General features: G+C 36.3%; 1 protein-coding gene across 1 annotated transcript in view; it reads left to right on the top strand.

Annotated features, from left to right (window-relative positions):
• The first annotated feature begins 772 nt into the window (after positions 1–772).
• LOC129282869 (SAFB-like transcription modulator) overlaps positions 773–18845 on the top strand; it is a 49043-nt gene continuing 30970 nt past the window's right edge. Inside the window, exons 1-2 of the mRNA XM_064114683.1 lie at positions 773–1317; positions 2373–2454. The gene's annotated coding sequence lies outside the window, so the exon portion shown is untranslated. The remainder of the gene's footprint in view (positions 1318–2372; positions 2455–18845) is intronic.

Below are 18845 nucleotides of genomic sequence, written 5' to 3'. Positions count from 1 at the left end.
CCAGTCAATCTTCAGGTTAATAACAACCCGGGTCAATAATAAGCTAAAGCGTGATGATAATACAGCTACCAGGGATGACACATTTTTGTGCGATGAAGTGTGTCCAAGCGGCCACGCACTCACGAAAATAGACTCGCCAGATAGTCTCTCACCTTCAGACCCATTTTCATGTTTGTGATAGCAAAATGGTATAAATTTGCATACATGTTCATGGACAGGGATTAGGCTTTTAATACCCAAAGTGTTTTTAGTTTTTCTTTTTGCATATTGCATTTATATTATATTATTATCAAACAACATTCTGTAAATGTCTAAATATATTTTTTAACATGGAAGGGTACATGTAAATATAATAACATGTACTGTAGTCCCTATGACTTTAATGCTTTCATCTATTTATCACTGGAAATCTTCTTTTTTTTACCACTTTTTGTTGGGTTTCTCATATTATGGCTCCACACACCAAAACCAATGGATTAGTAAAGTCATTAAACATATGAAAATAAAAGCGTTCACTTTAAAAGTACCGGTACTGGGAATGTTGAAATAATGAAGAGACTTGTCTGATATTTTAGCTGACATACAGTACATGCAGTCTGTCCGACAATCCCATTGAAAGAATGCTTTATCATTAGCCAAGGTCCAAGGGTAATTGTTGGATCAGACATCTTGCTGACAAAAATGTTGATGTAATGCTCCTTTGAACGTGGTTGAAGCCCTCATGAAAGGTCTAAAATTTGAGACTAGCTGTCACCCTATTGGGTTAATAAATAAACTCCAGTGACATGTCCCTCTTTCTGTACACAGACACACACAGAGATTGCTCCATTCATGGCTACTAATAACGCAATCGCCAAGTGGCCAATGCCATCAATACAGGGCGCACGCCACGAGTCATTATTATTCCCCTGTTGGTTAATGGCAAGGGGTTTCCCAAACGTAAACTTGGAAGCAGATATAAGCAGGTGAAGACTTCGAGGGACGATCAGATACCACTGCGATACCACTACTTGCTAGTATACTGACTGCTGTGACTGTCGGTGAACTAGGATTTGTGTACCACATAATTGTATAACTGTATTTTTATTTAAAATCTTTTTACAAATTATCGAACAATTACCGCACTGGAATCTGGATGCCTTCTTTTTGTGAACATTTGTGAGCAAGATACCAAGACCTGGAGAGTTTACTGTGAATTTCTACTCTTAAAGTTAAACTATTGTTTTGAACTGTATGCTAATATTGAGACTCCAATTTTCAGGATCCTATTACTGGATTAATAGATGTTTTTTCTTCAGATTTTGAGGTTGAATAATGGTGAGTGGATTTTAAACTACAGTCTGTACTTTTTCCAATGGAAGATTAAAACAGTATGTATGATTTAGGAAAGAAGAGTGTATGATTTTAATAGGTCTACTTCTATTGATGTAGGCCTACCAGAACATAGCCTTTAATACATATATATGCTTTGTCATGCTCATATACCTGTACATTACCTATGAAGGCCTTTACTGTATGCCTCCGTATCTCTTCTCTGCCTTTGTTACCATTTCTTCGCAAATTTTTAACCTTATTTGTTTGTTTAGTTTGTTTATTTTTAGTTTGTTTATTTTTTATTTTAATTTTTATCTATTTATTTTTATTCATTTATTTTTATGTATTCATTTTTATTTGTTTATTTATTTATTTTTATTTTTTTGGGGGGAGGGTATTTCATTTCATATGATTATGTATTGTACTACTAGTTCAATCATGGTAAAAGTGTTCACCATACATGTAGGCAAACAATCGTTAACTCTCCTGTAAACAATACTGTACATGTCGTACATGTAGTTTACTGACGGTTGATAAAAAAAACCCAAATCTTGGATGATATCTTCATCTTATTCATTTAACTGTAATTTCTTGGTTATTTATTTCAGAATATTAACTACATGTACCATATTCATGATTTACTTCTGCATAATGTATGTACTTGTACATGTACATAATATGTATAACTTGTGTTAATGTTATGTTAATGTTATATGTTATACCGAGGTTGTTTTACCTGACTGCTAAGAAAGCACGAATGCCTGTGAGCAAGCAACCAGGGGACCAACGGCTTAAGGTCCTCTCCGAGGGACCTGGTAATGAGGATAAATGCCTTACCAAAGGGCACTAGCCCACCACTTGGGAATCGAACCCGGGTCACCGGAATCCGAAACCCCCACTCTACCGACTGAGCTATCGCGCCTCCAATATAATGCATTTTATATGTACATGTAACATGAAATGCTATTTTTAACTTCAATCAAATTGTGTATTAATAGTATGATATAATTGTATAAACCTCTATACTCTGTAATTTGTTTTCTTTGTTCCAATTTCAGAGTCAAGATGACTTTCCTATCAAAGTACCACTCGGTGAGGATTGACCGTTATAGTTGAGGGCAAGAAAAAAGAAATATAAATGTAAGTACAATATTACAGAAATTGTTCATTTTATTTCATAATGTGCAAGGACAGGTACTTTTGTTAATAGTCCATGCTTGCTTAGAACTTAAAGGGCAAGTCCACCCCAACAAAAAGTTGATTTGAATAAAAAGAGAAAAATCAAACAAGATTAACACTGAAAATTTCATCAAAATCGGATGTAAAATGCGAAAGTTATGACATTTAAAAGTTTCGCTTAATTTCACAAAACAGTTATATGCACTCCTGGCTGGTATGCAAATGAGGAGACTGTGATGTCATCCACTCACTATTTCTTTTGTATTTTATTATAAGAAATATGAAATATTCTAATTTTCTCCTCATTGTCAAGTGATACAAGGATTAATTCCTCCCTGAACATGTGAAATTATCATTGTTTAATACTATATGGTTCAGTCAAGATGGTCCTTATTGCCAAATCTATAAGAAATGAAATATTGTATAATTCAAACAATAAGAAACAAAAGAAATAGTGAGTGATGGACATCATCGACTGACTCACCGAGTTGTGCATATCACTGTTTTGTGATAAATAAGCGAAACTTTAAAATGTCATAACTTTCTTATTTTACATCCGATTTTGATGAAATTTTCAGCACTATGCTAGTTTGATTTTTCTCTATTTATTCAAGTGAGCATTTTCTTAGGGTGGACTTGACCTTTAAGAATACTTGCAGATACAGTCTGTCGGGTTATCCCTTGGGGCAAAAAACTCAAATAGATAGAAAATTCTACCCCCCCTTCAAGAATATATGCATGGAGTGCCAAAGAACTGGGGGGGGGGGGGGGGCTGCAGTTTCTTCCACTTGTATGCAGGCCTATGTTCATCATGTAGATCATATGAGTTTTAATGTTATCAACAAAAAGTGTCTGTTTTTCCTCTATAAACCTGTTACTATAAAGTATAAACAAGCATTGATTTTCATTTTTATTTGTATTTCTGACCGCGATGCAATGAATGTATTTGTTCATTCGCTCCATTCAGACAATGTTTTTTTTTTTTTACCTTGAACTCTTTTACATGTAGCTACGTGTTTGTGTTTCATCTATTATTAGATTTTTCCATGTGTATACATGTACATGTGTAAATTCCCTGTTTTGCATGGATTTTAAAGGTATTACAAGTAAATAATTGTAATGATCTACTTGTTCTTGTTCACGATACCGTGACATTCTGAATAGATAAGGTGTAAATTTATTCCAAATTTGCTGATGTAAGAGTGTGAGTTTTTTTTTTATTTGAATTTCCTCAATGCATGTAGGTCTACAATTATAGCCTACATGTAGGCCCTACTGTACTACTTGATCACAGCAAACCGTTGATAGCCAAGTTCTTTGTTTCCTTATTTTGTCAAAGATAGTGGAAAATGATTTAATATGCATTGGATTGGCACCATTATGACACTAATACTTGTGGTTTATACATGTACGCTGAAAGACATTGTAGGTGGAGATTTGAGGGGATAAGAATAGACCTGAGTTATGACTATGTGACAGGCTGTCACTGTAGAGAAAAGTATGATAAATGGTGATAATAGAAATCATGAAGAGATTTATAGGGCTGTCTGCACCAGCCCGAGTTTTCAAATTCGCGCGCTATTTCTGATCCGGCAAATTATCCCGATCTGAACAATCTCAAGATTATTTAAATGAAAAAATAATAATAATTAACATCATTTATATAGCGCTTATCACAAAGAATGTCTCTAAGCGCTTAAGGAAAATACATAGGAAGACAAGAAATTTCAGCTAAAATCAAATTATACATGTTAACAGTTGAAAGTAGACAGTTGAAGCCGCATATGCTAAGGACGATCTATTTAACGAAAAGATGAGTTTTTAACATAGATTTGAATTTGTCAGTTGAGTCTGCTTGTTTTATGCTCTGAGGAAGGTTGTTCCAAAGTTGAGGGGACGCGTAATGGAGACGCAATTATCGCGTTAGTTCGTAGGGTTAAACTCGAGATTAAGATATAAAATATGAATAAAAAAAGAGAACAAATAAATAAGAGAATAAATAAAAAGAGAACAATAACGACAGACAAAAACCTGCAGCCGGGACAGACACAGTCAGACATACATGTACAGCCAGTGATCTAGAGACAGACATCTGAGGTACTTGACCCTGATAAGGAAACACCATCGCTAACAAACAATCCAAAAATAACAACAATGGAATGAAAAAATAACTCTACCAAATCTCCCATCAACTATTAAATCGACATTCCACCCCCCTGATATCACTCTTTGTTCTGGTGGTGGTAGTCATCCTATTAATTAGGGGATTGTTAATATCATTAATCGCCGATCGGTCGTTGTATCGAGATGATAGTCGACGGGACTGGTCAGATTTGACCGCGAGTTGCATTTGGTGGTAGACGGATGATTGATGACTCCTCTTGCAAATATTACACATTTGTTGACCATGTGTTTTGATGGGGCTTTAATTAATGTTGTCTGATTGTTTGGTAGATGATAGTCTACTGCAACCAGACCAAGAGAAAGAGAGTTGTGGTTGGATGGTAGTCTTCAAGCACAGGCTCAAATTTGATACATTTTTAAACAAATTCAACCATGTCAGGAGTGAAGACTAGCCTCTGAACTCTCTGTACATACATGTATGTACTGTAGGCCTACAGGTAAATTGACAATTCGTCCACTGCCAACTCGTCCACTCACCACATGGTCTACTTTCATTTAGTCTACATGTAATACCAAACCATCTATCAACATTTCGTCTAGCAACCATTTGGTCCAATATCCATTTGGTCCAATCATCACTTCGTCTAATCATCATTTCGTCCTTCACCATTTCGTCTCATAACCAGTTGGCCTAATATCCATTTCAATTTCATTCTTTTTGCACAATTACCACTTACATACATGTAAGTCCAATTTGACCAAATGGTATATGGAGTAATGGCTATTGGACCAACTGGTTATTAGACGAAATGGTGAGTGGACCAATTGGCAAAATTTTAGACCATGTGGATAGTGGATGAACTGATGGTAGACCAAATGACAGTAGACTAGTTGGCAATTGGACGAATTGGCAATAGACGAATTGGAAATAAACCGGCCTACATACTGTGGAAGCAGCAATAGCACTGAACCTACATGTAGTCTTAGCCTACTATTTCAGAATTTGCATTGTGCTCTTTTCATGAAAACCAAATGTCTGTGCCTGCAGCTGCAGACTAGTTGGATTGGGTATGTAGATGAAAGGAGGGGTTTTTGTCTCACCTGCATAGCAGAGTGAGACTATAGGCGCCGCTTTTCCGACGGCGACGGCGACGGCGGCGGCGGCGGCGGCGTCAACACCAAATCTTAACCTGAGGTTAAGTTTTTGAAATGACAGCATAACTTAGAAAGTATATGGACCTAGTTCATGAAACTTGGCCATAAGGTTAATCAAGTATTACTGAACATCCTGCCTGAGTTTCATGTCACATGACCAAGGTCAAAGGTCATTTAGGGTCAATGAACTTAGACCATGTTGGGGGAATCAACATCAAAATCTTAACCTAAGGTTAAGTTTTTGAAATGTCATCATAACTTAGAAAATATATGGACCTAGTTCATGAAACTTATACATAATGTTAATCAAGTATCACTGAACATCCTGCATGAGTTTCACATCACATGACCAAGGTCAAAGGTCATTTAGGGTCAATGAACTTTGGCCGAATTGGGGGTATCTGTTGAATTACCATCATAACTTTGAAAGTTTATGGATCTGATTCATGAAACTTGGACATAATAGTAATCAAGTATTACTGAACATCCTGTGCAAGTTTCAGGTCACATGATCAAGGCCAAAGGTCATTTAGGGTCAATGAACTTTGGCCAAATTGGGGTATTTGTTGAATTACAGCCATAAATTTGAAAGTGTGTTGGTCTAGTTCATAAAACTTGGACATAATAGTACTTAATCAAGTATCACTGAACATCCTGTGCGAGTTTCAGGTCACATGATCAAGGTCAAAGGTCATGTAAGGTCAAAGAACTTTGGCCACGTTGGGGGTATTTGTTGAATTGCCATCATATCTCTATAAGTGTATTGGTCTAGTTCATAAAACGTGGAAATAAGAGTAACCAAGTATCACTGAACATCTTGTGCGAGTTATAGTAGTTTTCAAAATCAGCACTGCTGCTATATTGAATCGCGTGATGCAGGTGAGACGGCCAGAGGCATTCCACTTGTTAAAGAAATGACTTTGGAGAGAATAAAGGGAATGTAGAGGAGCTAGAAGAAGAGAGGTTAGGATTGGAGAAAACAAGCAAGAGAGAGAGAGAGAATAGGGATGAGGATAATGTGCCCTACTTCGTAAACGGGTAATAAAAAGGAAACATAAGCTCAGTCACGGTATAGAATAATGATGATAACAGAACTCTTCGTACAAAGGTTCACATCAGAAAACCTGAAGGAAAGCTTTTGGAAATGCTTTGATTTATTAAAGCATGCATCTTTATTCAGACTGAAATTGTACACAGGACATCGTGCCCCTTTCTTTCCAAACAAAAGGGCTCTCCCTCTTTCATTTTCCTTTTATACCAATTTCCACCTCGCCCAAGCGATAGTTTCTGGGAAAGCAGCCGCAAGATTCCTCGAAGGCGACCTTGACCAAAGTTTTCTCTCACGCAAATTCTTAGAAATGGGCAGATGTGCTATTGGGGGCAGAAAAGACAACAAGTGTTGAGAGAGAATGAGAAAGAAATGTGGACAGGGGATTTTTTTGGGGGGAGGGGTATTCATTTTTTATTTTGCATTTTAAATACTATCTTTCATTTTGTGTCAAGCACACATTTAAGTGTACCTGTATTTTGTTGATTGTTCCAGAAAGATTGTAGGCTTTGTTGATAACCAAAAATATTTCTATTTGAGCAGGATTTTGTACACTCTAAATTCCAAGGATTTATTGATAAATGCAAATCGGCTGTGGATAGTGACCAGCCGAATTTTGGATTTGTTAGGATTAACTTTCAAATCTCAAAAGATTTCAATTCAAATATTTTAGATTTATGTAAAACTAAATATGATATTCAGCTGGTTACCATTCACAGCCGATCTGGATTTATTTTAGATCCTACAAATTTAGAGTGTAGGTGATCGAATTAAAAACATTTATTAATTTAAAAAAAAGGATATTTATTGGTCATTGATGCTGAATTTGACCTGGGCTTCAAATTTAGGAAGGGTATGAGGGACTTCATCACCTCACCCTTCTCACTTCCCGAAGTGGCTGAAAATAAACCCCAAAGGGGCTCATGATTGATACAATTACACCATGTAAATAGTACCTCTTGGATGGCATAACGTGTGCCAAATGGGTACCAAGAAAGCATTTGCGGCTGGACAAACAACAGGGGGCGTTAGAAAGGTCAAGTAAGGTCATTGAATGACTGGTCACTTGTTATTGGCAATGAAGTAATTAACGAGCCTGGCCATCAACCTGGCTTGACCATGGGATGATGTCATGGATGTGGAATGCCCATTGTCTAGGGTGGGTTGTGTTTGTTTGTGGAAGAGGGCTTTCCTTTTAATGAGGCATTACCGACTCTGGCAGCTTTGGCAGCATTAGGCGGCAAGCTCTTTGCTGTACACTTTGCCTAGTCCTTGTGGTGATTCGGAAAGCGTTTCTTTATTTTCTTTTCTGAATTCCCTTGTTCTCTGTTTGGTCGGTGTTTATTGAAAATGAATCATTGTTTGTGCTTCATTTGTCTTCCATGAAAAGGACATTTGATTAGTTTTATACCTTGGTCACATTTGTTCTACGGCGGCCGTACGGCGAGTCGAAAACAGCCGTTTTAACATTTTTTTGTATCAGCTACATATAGATGGTTTAAATAAAAATGAATAAAACAAATGTTTTCGACTCGCCGTACAGCCACCGTAGAGCAAATGTGACCATTGGTATTAATGTCATATTTAATATTCTTTATTTCTGGCTTTCTATCAACTCTACAACTTAATGCCTGACATGCATTTGTATATAAACTGTTCTGTTTTTTATTTTTTGTACCATACATTGAACCTTTTTCTTCTTGTCTCTGCCTGTTCTGTCTGACCCCCCCCCCACCCCATCACTTCCTCTCCTGCTTTCTTTCTCCCCCTCCCTCTTCATCTTTCTCCCTCTTCCATCTGTATCTAGGGCTCCACACTAACTCTTTTTTTCTACTGGTCCAACCTGTTCATGTCAGACCAGTAGAATCCAATTTTTTTCTCAAATTTTTACTGGTCCAAACCTAAATTTACTGGTCCCAAAATATAAATAAAACCATAAAAAAAGTTTATTTTGCTGTCATTTATTGTTTTTATTGCCCCCCCCCCCCCAAAAAAAAAAAACACCAACATACAACTACATGTAGTACACACACACAACATAATTCACAAGAGTAATTTTTATAATTTACAAAAGACAAGAAAATATCATTTGTATCAGCTTGATATATTTTTTTACTGGTCTGGGACCGTCGGACCAGTGCCAGTGTCATTTGCTGCTGTATCTCTTCCTCTCCCTCCTCTTCTCTCTCTATCTCCATCTTCTTTCTCCTCCCTCTTTCCTCTCTCCATCTTACTTTGTGCTTTTTCGCTACCACTCTCTCTCTCTCTCTCTCTCCCTTTTTTCTCAGATGTCTGATTTTCGCCTTGATTTTCAGACCTCACTTGGTGCCACAAATCATCTAACATTAATGAGCTTGTTGATGTCAATTTTTTTGGCTAATTACTAATGAGTCATAATAATGCCTTGGTGATATGTATGGGGAAGCACTCAAGTGGTTTTTAGCCATTTTCAGCCATCTGCTCATATATTCTGTTCTTAGGGAGAATGATCAAATATTTAATTTAGTTATGTCGATATCGGGGGGAAAATACAGTATTACCAATTTCCAGTGCCATTTCTCTAGATTAATTGTGTTTCACAAACTAAATACCGTAAGGCCTTCATGTATGTAAGCTACGTACATGTTGGCGGTATTGGATGGTGGTGGTGGCGAATTTTATATGAGAACTATTTAAAAAAGCTTGAATGCATGCATGTATTTAAAGGACAAGTCCACCCCAACAAAAAGTTGATTTGAATAAACAGAGAAAAATCCAACAAGCATAACGCCGAAAATTTCATCAAAATCGGATGTAAAATCAGAAAGTTATGACATTTTAAAGTTTCGCTTAATTTCACAAAACAGATATGCACATCCTGGCTGGTATGCAAATGAGGAGACTACGACGTCATCCACTCACTATTTCTTTTGTATTTTATTACATGAAATATGAAATAATCTAATTTTCTCCTCATTGTCAAGTGAGACAATGATTAATTCCTCCTTGAACATGTGGAATTAGCATCGTTCAATACTATATGGTTCAGTCAAGTTGGTCCTTATTGTCAAATCTATAAAAAACGAAATATTGTATAATTCAAACAATAAAAAACAAAAGAAATAGTGAGTGGTGGACATCATCGACTGAGTCACCTCATTGTGCATATCACTGTTTTGTGAAAAATAAGCGAAACTTTAAAATGTCATAACTTTCTCATTTTACATCCGATTTTGATGAAATTTTCAGCACTATGCTAGTTTGATTTTTCGCTATTTATTCAAGTCAGCATTTTCCTCGGGTGGACTTGACCTTTAAAAAGCAAGCAACAAGAGGATGTATCATGGGGTTAATTAACAAAATTGTGTATTAAGTGTTGGAAAAAAATAATGATTTCAGAGTGATCATTATTTTCTTCATAATTACGATGTACTCCTTTAATAATAATTGTTGCAATTAATTCATTCTATCTAAAACATGACATTATAGTAAGAATGAAATTCTAGTGTATGAGTGACCTGGTATGATAAGCTTCTCACATTTTTCTCCACTGAAAGAGGCATGAGGTTATTTACATGTAGGCCCTACTATATTTATCGCAATATCAACAATAAGTCAATAAGATACTAACATTCCATTAATCAAGTACTTAGCAAGAGGGATAGAGCGTGAGAGAGAGAGAGAAATTGGACTGAACCTATTGCTGATACACTTTCGAAAATGTTGATCACGTTAACCCCTTCAATCCTAATTAGCTGTTTGTGACACTCCCTAACACGCACAAAAACATCATCCAGTGTTGAAACGGCTTACGCAGATGCATTCAAGATAATAAACCTCTCTTACTCGTAAACAATGGGGGCGTATGTCCCCAAGACAAGTGTCATGTGATCTTCCATTGTCACGTACGACCTTGAGTCATGCTCTCTGACTGCTGTAGCTATTGTCCTCCTCCACTCTCCTTAGACCAGTTGATGGGGACTGTTATGGGTGTCTGGCCGGGCTTATGCAATAACTCCCCTTTCTTCATCTTGAGTTAGTCTTCCGCCCCAGACGTTTTCTGATAAATACTTCAAGTTCTTGAAACAAGAAGCTTTGGGGCTGATCACATATACATGTAATAATCTATCAAATCTTTTGTAAAATTAGCTTTAGCGATCGATCGCTGTGCTAGATCTTTACATAGGCCTATTCATTTTTTACACTGCATTGATCTGTATGCCTGGTAAAAAATTAGAAGTCTTTTTACTGCACTTTTTCCATAGCAACCCAAATTGATTATGACCCGAAAAAAAAAGAAACAGCAAAATGATGAATACATATATACAGTCACAATGAACATCCTCAGTGGCTGTCTACAGGCAAAAAAAAATCTTTAATAGTCCTGGGGCCCGTCTTACAAATAGTTGTGATTGATCTGATCAATTGCAAGTTTGCAACTATGGAAAGCCAGCAAAGTCAACATATACAATGCATGTTTGCTCAAATTTTTTTTCTAGATATGAATGTACAATTGTACATCCATAAATTCATCGATTTCTTGACAGTTCGGTGTGTTCTCCTTTGTTTACAAAGGACATTTTGCACATTTCCTGAAGAAAAAATTATGATACTGATGGATTTCCATAGAGTTACGATTGATTGGATCAATCGTAACTCTTTGTAAGACGAGGCCCAGAAGTGTCTGTCATGTTTTCGGTGTCATTGCATAGTCGTTACTTCAACCAAGGGATTGACCTCAGTGGCTATAATCGAGGATGCGATCAGTTGGGGGGCTCACTGGTGTTGAGCCTTGTTTGCCTATTTCTTCTTTTGATAATATAGACTCTCGTTTAAATTGGGGATCAAGTGGTTAATTAACTTTAAGGTTAATTGTCTTTAAGGTAGTCTGTACATCATGAACATGGAATGAGAAAGTGGATCTGCTTTTAAAGGGCAAGTCCATCCCAGAAAAATGTTGAATTGAATCAATAGAGAAAAATGAAACTAGCATAACGCTGAAAATTTCATCAAAATCCGATGTAAAATAAGAAAGTTATGGCATTTTAAAATGTTGCTTATTTTTCACAAAACAGTGGTATGTACAACTCGGTGAATACAGAATAATATACAGAAGAAATAGTGAGTGGATGATGTCATCAGTCTCCTCATTTGCATACCGATCAGGACGTGCCTATTTTATATCCAATTTTGATGAAATTTTCAGTGTTATGCTTGTTGGATTTTTCTCTTTTTATTAACATCAACATTTCGTTGGGGTGGACTTGTCCTTCAAAGATGCAACTCTCTCCACGAGGTGACAGAAGAATTTTCTTTGTATAGTATGTAATTGCTCTGTTAGTTTACAATGTCAGAATTCATAGAGATACTTCAAAAGTCCATCTCAGGATATGGTAGAAAGAGAGGCTTAACACCCCCCCCCCATTATTGCCCTCTATTTGATTTTGTTTAACTGCATGTATATTTCATATTATACATGTACATATAGGCCATAGCTGGTCGTGGCACGTTGTGTGTGTTTGTTGGGGAGGGGGGGGGGGGGGTTGCTTGCACTGTTTCTTCCCCCCCCTCCAAAGTTCTGAAATTTGGGCCTACCCACCTTTTGTAAGGCTGGTGAAACAGTGCAATGTGATTGGGTAGTCATTAGAATCTGACTCATCTCTTTCTTTTTTTCTGAAGTGTTTTTCTTTATCCTTTTTACCCCACCAAACCCTGATCCTTTGCTGTCTATTGCTAAAATGGACTGACCAATCGAAATCAACGTTACATCCACATTCATTTCAAAATACTGACCAGGAACTAATCAGTTGTGTTCTTTCATATTTGCTATTCATAACTAAGCTTTGTCTTACGGAGCCCATGTATGTAGGGCCTATGTTGTTTCATATGGGAGTTGTCTGTGAATGAGACTATTCAATTTCAATATGTCTCTCACAATTTGTCTGTTATGTAATCACCCAAGGTTTCCATCATCATCATTACACTTCTGAAGATGAAGTTAGCTCTCTCTCTCCCCACCGGTATTGATCTGTTGCCACGAGCGGAGACAAGAGAGACATTAATGTTCGCAAGTAACGCCCTTGAATCGCCAACGTGCTACATAATCTCAACACCGCGTACGTGATACAGTTTCCCCTTGGTCTATTAATATATAGGGCATCTGCTGGTTATGGTCATTTGACTTCTAGCAAGTTGTTCCAACTGTTATACATCCATGTGCAGTGGCCATTATGCGCAGACGTGACTGACGAACCTGGAGCCGTGGAATTAAAGCTTTCAAGTTGACAGATGTTATTCTTTTGGTTTTGGTTACAAGATCAAGTTCACACCAGTGGATTATGGTAAAGAAGATACATGTAAAACAGGAAGAGTTCTTCAGAGAGCTATTTGCCTCGGAAACCACTGGTTCTGCACAAAATTCTTGTTGTTAGATCTCCTCCTTCGAACTGCAGGTTTGATAACAGTTTCCAGGAGAGCATGGTTTAGTGTATACCATAACATCCGACCAATACCATCAGAGTTGGAGTATTCATCACCTCAAAATCTTCGCATCTGATACATGTAGGGAACTTCTGCAGTGTAATTTCAACAGAGCTTGATTAGGCAACTGGTCTACAGCAAGGGTGTCTTTCTGACAGTTTCATTCCGAAAGTAGAACTTGGACTTCTTTTAAAAATTATCTTTTAATACAAGGAAGTTTCCTCCCATGGTTTGGTCCATTCTCTTGATACAGATCTTGTTTATGCTTACGTCACTTGATACAGTTCCCACAAATTCTAGATGTGAACTATGTAAATACCTTCTCCGTTGCATCATTGTTCTTTGAAGGATGAAATGGTTATAATTTCTCAAAAAAAAAGTTAAACAAAAAGGAAAGGAAAAGGAACTGTCTTTAGGTTGTATCTCCCATGCTCAGTCTCCAATAGACATACTTCTTTTTTGTTATTGTCTACATGGCTTCATTGTTTAATGTCCTTTAAACAGCTTATTGATCAATACCGCAATGCCAAATCGTCTTTGTGGCCATACTGAATTGGATTTTCTGCAGAGACATGAAGCTTGCATTCTTACATTGGAAGGACTAGTGAGTGGACGTCTCACCCATTTGGACCTTTGCGAAAAACGAGGAAATTATATCTTGTGATATGTACTACGTGGAATAAAGAAGTAATGTGAACAGATGTGTTTGACCTGCTAATGGGAATTTATGATAAATATGCTTTAGGATCGATTCAAAAGTTTGGTAACTTTTCATATAATTTGAGTATTGGCCTGCATCTACATGTAGGTCTATGTTCTGTACTCATACTGCTTTAGGATTATGGTCCAATGGATATCTGCAGCTTCTTCCATTTTATATGCAGTGGTGACCCGACTGAAAAATGATGTAGTCTGGAAATAATCATACTTTTATAATAGTAAACATACTTAGAATCAAAAGGAGGATTGACTTTCAAAGTCAAGTATCTTTTTGTGTGTTTGGTATAAATTCATGACCTACGAAGACAAGGACCTTGCTCGAGGGGATCCCATGCAGTAGTCTTCAGTTGAGCTTGAAAATCTGGATCATCATACATGTATCCAATATATTATAATACAATACCACAATGCCTTCGTGGTGCTTGGTCTAAATTCATGACCTACCAAGACGAAGTGACCGAGGACCTTGCCTAAGGGATACCCTATTCTTCAGTCAAGCTTGCCACTCCTGATCATCATGTTATCGAATATGTCCTACGTTTACAACACCACGCTGCCCTCGTGGTGCGGGTCGTTGAGGCCGAAGGAGCTGTTGAAGGTGACCGAAACCCCGGGAACATTCATCGGTCTCAGTCTGACCGACAAACTCCGTTTCCAGTACATTGTGTCGTCGGCTGAACCCCTAGGTAGGACCAGTAGGATATTTATGTCTCTTTTAACTAGATGTTTTTTTATTTGTCATATACTTACATGTAGTATCAAAAGAATCAAATGTTGGGACAGGGGATTCAATGACAATTGCTGATCAGGCAAAAACAAAAAGATGTTATATTTTTTACACATAATATATGTACTTCATCATACTTTTTTTCCTCAAGGAATTAATTTTTTTCTTTGTTTAGTTGCAAATCATACAGTATCCTAATTAATGAATATAATTCTTAGGTAAAAAAAAGTCCCCAAATGACCTGTAGAGGCGATTTCAACCATCAGTATAAACTGAATCAAATCATGCTAACAGAAAATGAAACAAGATACTCTGAATGAATTCAAAAATTGCCTTCCACATGGTACATGTATGTACTGTTGAGGCCGAAAGTTTACATACACCCATGGAATTCAGTGAAATTTGTATATAAATACTATCATGACGAATTTGGTATCAAATGAAAGAGCATATATATGAAGCTCTTTCACATGACTGGAATGCCGTTGGAATTATAAAGTAATGTATATTTCAGGTGGAATTTTCTGTGAAAAAAAAAATTATATTCGTGCCAAATATTTTCAAACATCGTTTCACAGAAATATATAAATGTCAAATCTTTGATTTATATTACATCTTCTATCATGATATGTCGCACTGACCAAAAAATTGTAATCTTTAATGTTTGTGTTGAGAAGTAACTAGCACAAATATGAAATGTTTTTGTCAAGTTTTTTTTAAATTTGTCTAAAATATGAAGATTTTTTGGGAAAAAATGACACCTAAATATTTTTCAGCTCTCATTTGTTTGATATCAAATTCGTCTTGATTGCACAAGTAAATTTTATGATGTTTGGCAAGTGTCAACTTTTCTTTGAATTTCCTGGGTGTTACCTGTTAACATCTGGCCTCAACTGTACATGTATGAAGAAAACTTCAATTTGCAATTTCTCCCTATATTTGTGGCTTTTTTTGTAGTACTAGTATTTGCATTGTCTACAAGGCTAATCCTCCACAAGGTCTATTATTTTTGGAGTATTACAAAGAAACAACAAGCAGACACACACACCTTTGGACAAACAAACAAATAAAACTAACAACTGAATAAAATATAGAAAAACAAATCACAAAAGGCTTATTTGATTGTCTGAAGAATAATCTACCAGTTTTTCCTTGTCAACAATAATTGCCAGTCCATTGGTCTCATTTCTCACAGCTTAATAGCAAACTGTCAATCAATTATGAAATCTTTAATAGATCCATTGTCTACTTGTTTATTACAATGTAGTCACCTGAATGGAATTTACAAAACAGCAGGGGGTTATGAGTGTTAATTGCACTGTTGTCATCACATTACATCAAATGCCAAAAGGTAGTAAGTTATTAATAGTGAACAAAGAACAAATATTGTTTGTATTTTCAAAATAGGACTAATTAATAGATTTTTAGCACAAGTCACTTAATAAACATCCATACACTTCAAATGTTATTGCAACACACCAGCACTGTATTATATTGCTTATTTTACAGGAATTTCAATTTTTGTCAGTTGCTTCCTTCTGTGATTGTTGTAGGGCAGATTTTTTTTCCTTAAATTTGTAGTGTTTGTTGACAACTCTGGACAGCAATTGCAGCATCCATGTTTTTGAATTTCGACTGTTTGAAAAACAAGGGAATCATAATATTTTTCACTCACCTTGTTTTGAAAAACAACTGTATGAGTATTTGATTCTTATTATAAGCGACAGGGAATGTTTTTGAATCAGCTTTGAACATGGTTTGAGCATTACTTACATTTTCAAACTGTCAATACTGGTAGCCTATTTTTAGAGTGACTTATATGCTTTTCATATTGCACATATTTTCCTTAACCCAGGGAAAGACCTTCCCCTAGCCCCATTACCGGGGTTAAGTTTAGCCTACTTCGGTTTCACACTACGTTTTAGCAAAGTTGGCGAGCACGGTAAATAGTGCGGTACTATCTAGCCCTGCAAAAAAGCAGCCAGCTTATCGCGGTGCTAAGAGATGCAGTGTGAAAAGAAACCGGGCTTAGGAAAAGTGGGACTAAGCATTAGCCAATCACAGAAGTCAAAATTGCATGTGAATCACGCTCTGTGTGGCGAAATCATCAATATTCATGAGCTGTGCGATAGTCTGGGGTTAAAGCGTTAACCCTCGCTATGAAAGCAAGTAGTATGACAGTGTGAAACCCAAAAAAGATAGCATGGGGTTAACGATAGTCCGGGGATTATTAAGGAAATGCAGTGTGAAAAGCATATTGTTATTTTCTAATAAAACGGTAAAGGGATTTGAAGCTCTGTGTTTGATAAAGTCAGACAAGAGGTTTGCTGATATTTCTGCAAGCCAGTAGTGGTTAAGCAGGCCATATCAGACGTCTTTTTATATCATGTTTTCTTTTTGGTAAAATGTGTTTTTTTTACCACGATATTGAAGTTTTGAAAAATTCCCATTTTGATTTTTGCATAATCCCCATTCCAAGATAAACATGGAAATCCTACAGTTTGCATTGTACACTGTCTAGCTGTGACGCGGTGTTTGTCTGGCTTTGTTTGCTTTTATCAAGCTCAGTCAGTGTAAAGCCCAAAATCAATATACAGATTGGGAAATACATCTGATAATGCTACTACATACGTGAATATGGTGTCCGAGAAGGAGGCACAATGTACTTGTAGATTGATGACTATTAAAGAAATAAAGGAGGAAAAAAAATAGAATATACATTCAGCTTTATGGTACAACCATACGTGTGTATCGGTCATGGTTCATCCATTGTGATCAGTTGTGTTTGGTCAGTTGTCTTTTGGTCAGTGGTCACTCATGTGAATGGAATTTTTACCAGTGGTCAATGTTATAAACAGATTCTGTTGTTGAAAGATAATGCTAGATCAATTAGTCTATGCTGATTTGTTTTTGTGACTTCGAGACATTCCATTTGTATTGCATCATTAATTTAAAAAATCAGACTCTAAAAAATCAGTTTCTAGGTCTGCATTATATTCAGAAAACATTCAGTAGAAAGGGGGGTGGGGCAGGTTCAAACTGTCATAATACTTCTGTAGATGTGTTTAATTTGTTTGCAAGTCTTAACCCTTTACGCGCTGATGTTGCAATTTTGCACATTCGTACAATTAAATTCAACAATCGTTATAATTAGTTTCTCCCCTAACTTCAAATTAGATAAGCTAATAAAAGGCAATATTTCTTGGATAACATTAAATGGTGCAATATGGATATCTTGAATTAAAGAAAATTACAAGGAAACAATTGTCATCATTATCCCCCAAAAATTAATTCAGCGTGCAAAGAGTTCATGCAATTGCCTGAAAAAAAATCAGCTGTTATTAAAGAGCAATTTTTTTGTGAAACATCACATTACACTCTTAACTTGGTATGTGAGATATGGATGATATAATTTAATATTTGAAAATCAACAAATTAAAATATTGTGTGACATGCCCTTAAAATTCAGTTTCAAGAATTCCATACCAAAGTGCCCCCCTTTGCTTCGGAAGTTGGGATAACTTCATATGCATGAGTGCATGACTGTATTATAAGGGATTCCCCCTGTTTGTAGATGTTATCACATCCTTGTTTACATGTACTTCATGATTGAAGAGGGATTATGGATCTGCTCGCTGCTTTCAGAAGATAGTTTCATTTCCGATTTCAAACAAACATTTTGATTTGCCTCATATATTGTTATTGCTGTGCATAACTTGGAACCAATCACTTCCGAACAGTTGAATTGGATATTTACTGCCTTCAGGCGGGTTCAGAGAATGAATTCAAAGGAAGGATACAAATCTGCCCTCAATAAAAGCCACATTTTGCCTAATTATCTGTAAATTATTTGAAATTATACGAAATTTACATTGTCCTTCTCTTCCACCCCTGTAATCATGAATAAAACAGTCTTTGGTGAACCGTTTAAAATGTGATTTTCTTTAATTTCAACTGTTTTTCTATTGTATCATCCTTCATCTCTATTAAAATCTCTACATTTCGTGGAAAAGTTTTGACTTCATATTCTGTTCATTCTACGCTTTAACAAGTACATTTAATTGAACTGAAATTGATTTTCATCATAACACATGGGTTACATATTGCCATGGTAACACT

Source organism: Lytechinus pictus, unplaced genomic scaffold (genome assembly GCF_037042905.1).
Source record: "Lytechinus pictus isolate F3 Inbred unplaced genomic scaffold, Lp3.0 scaffold_20, whole genome shotgun sequence".
NCBI lineage: Eukaryota > Metazoa > Echinodermata > Echinoidea > Temnopleuroida > Toxopneustidae > Lytechinus > Lytechinus pictus.
Note: the sequence above shows the minus strand (reverse complement) of the source record. Positions and strands in the feature narration are given on the sequence as shown.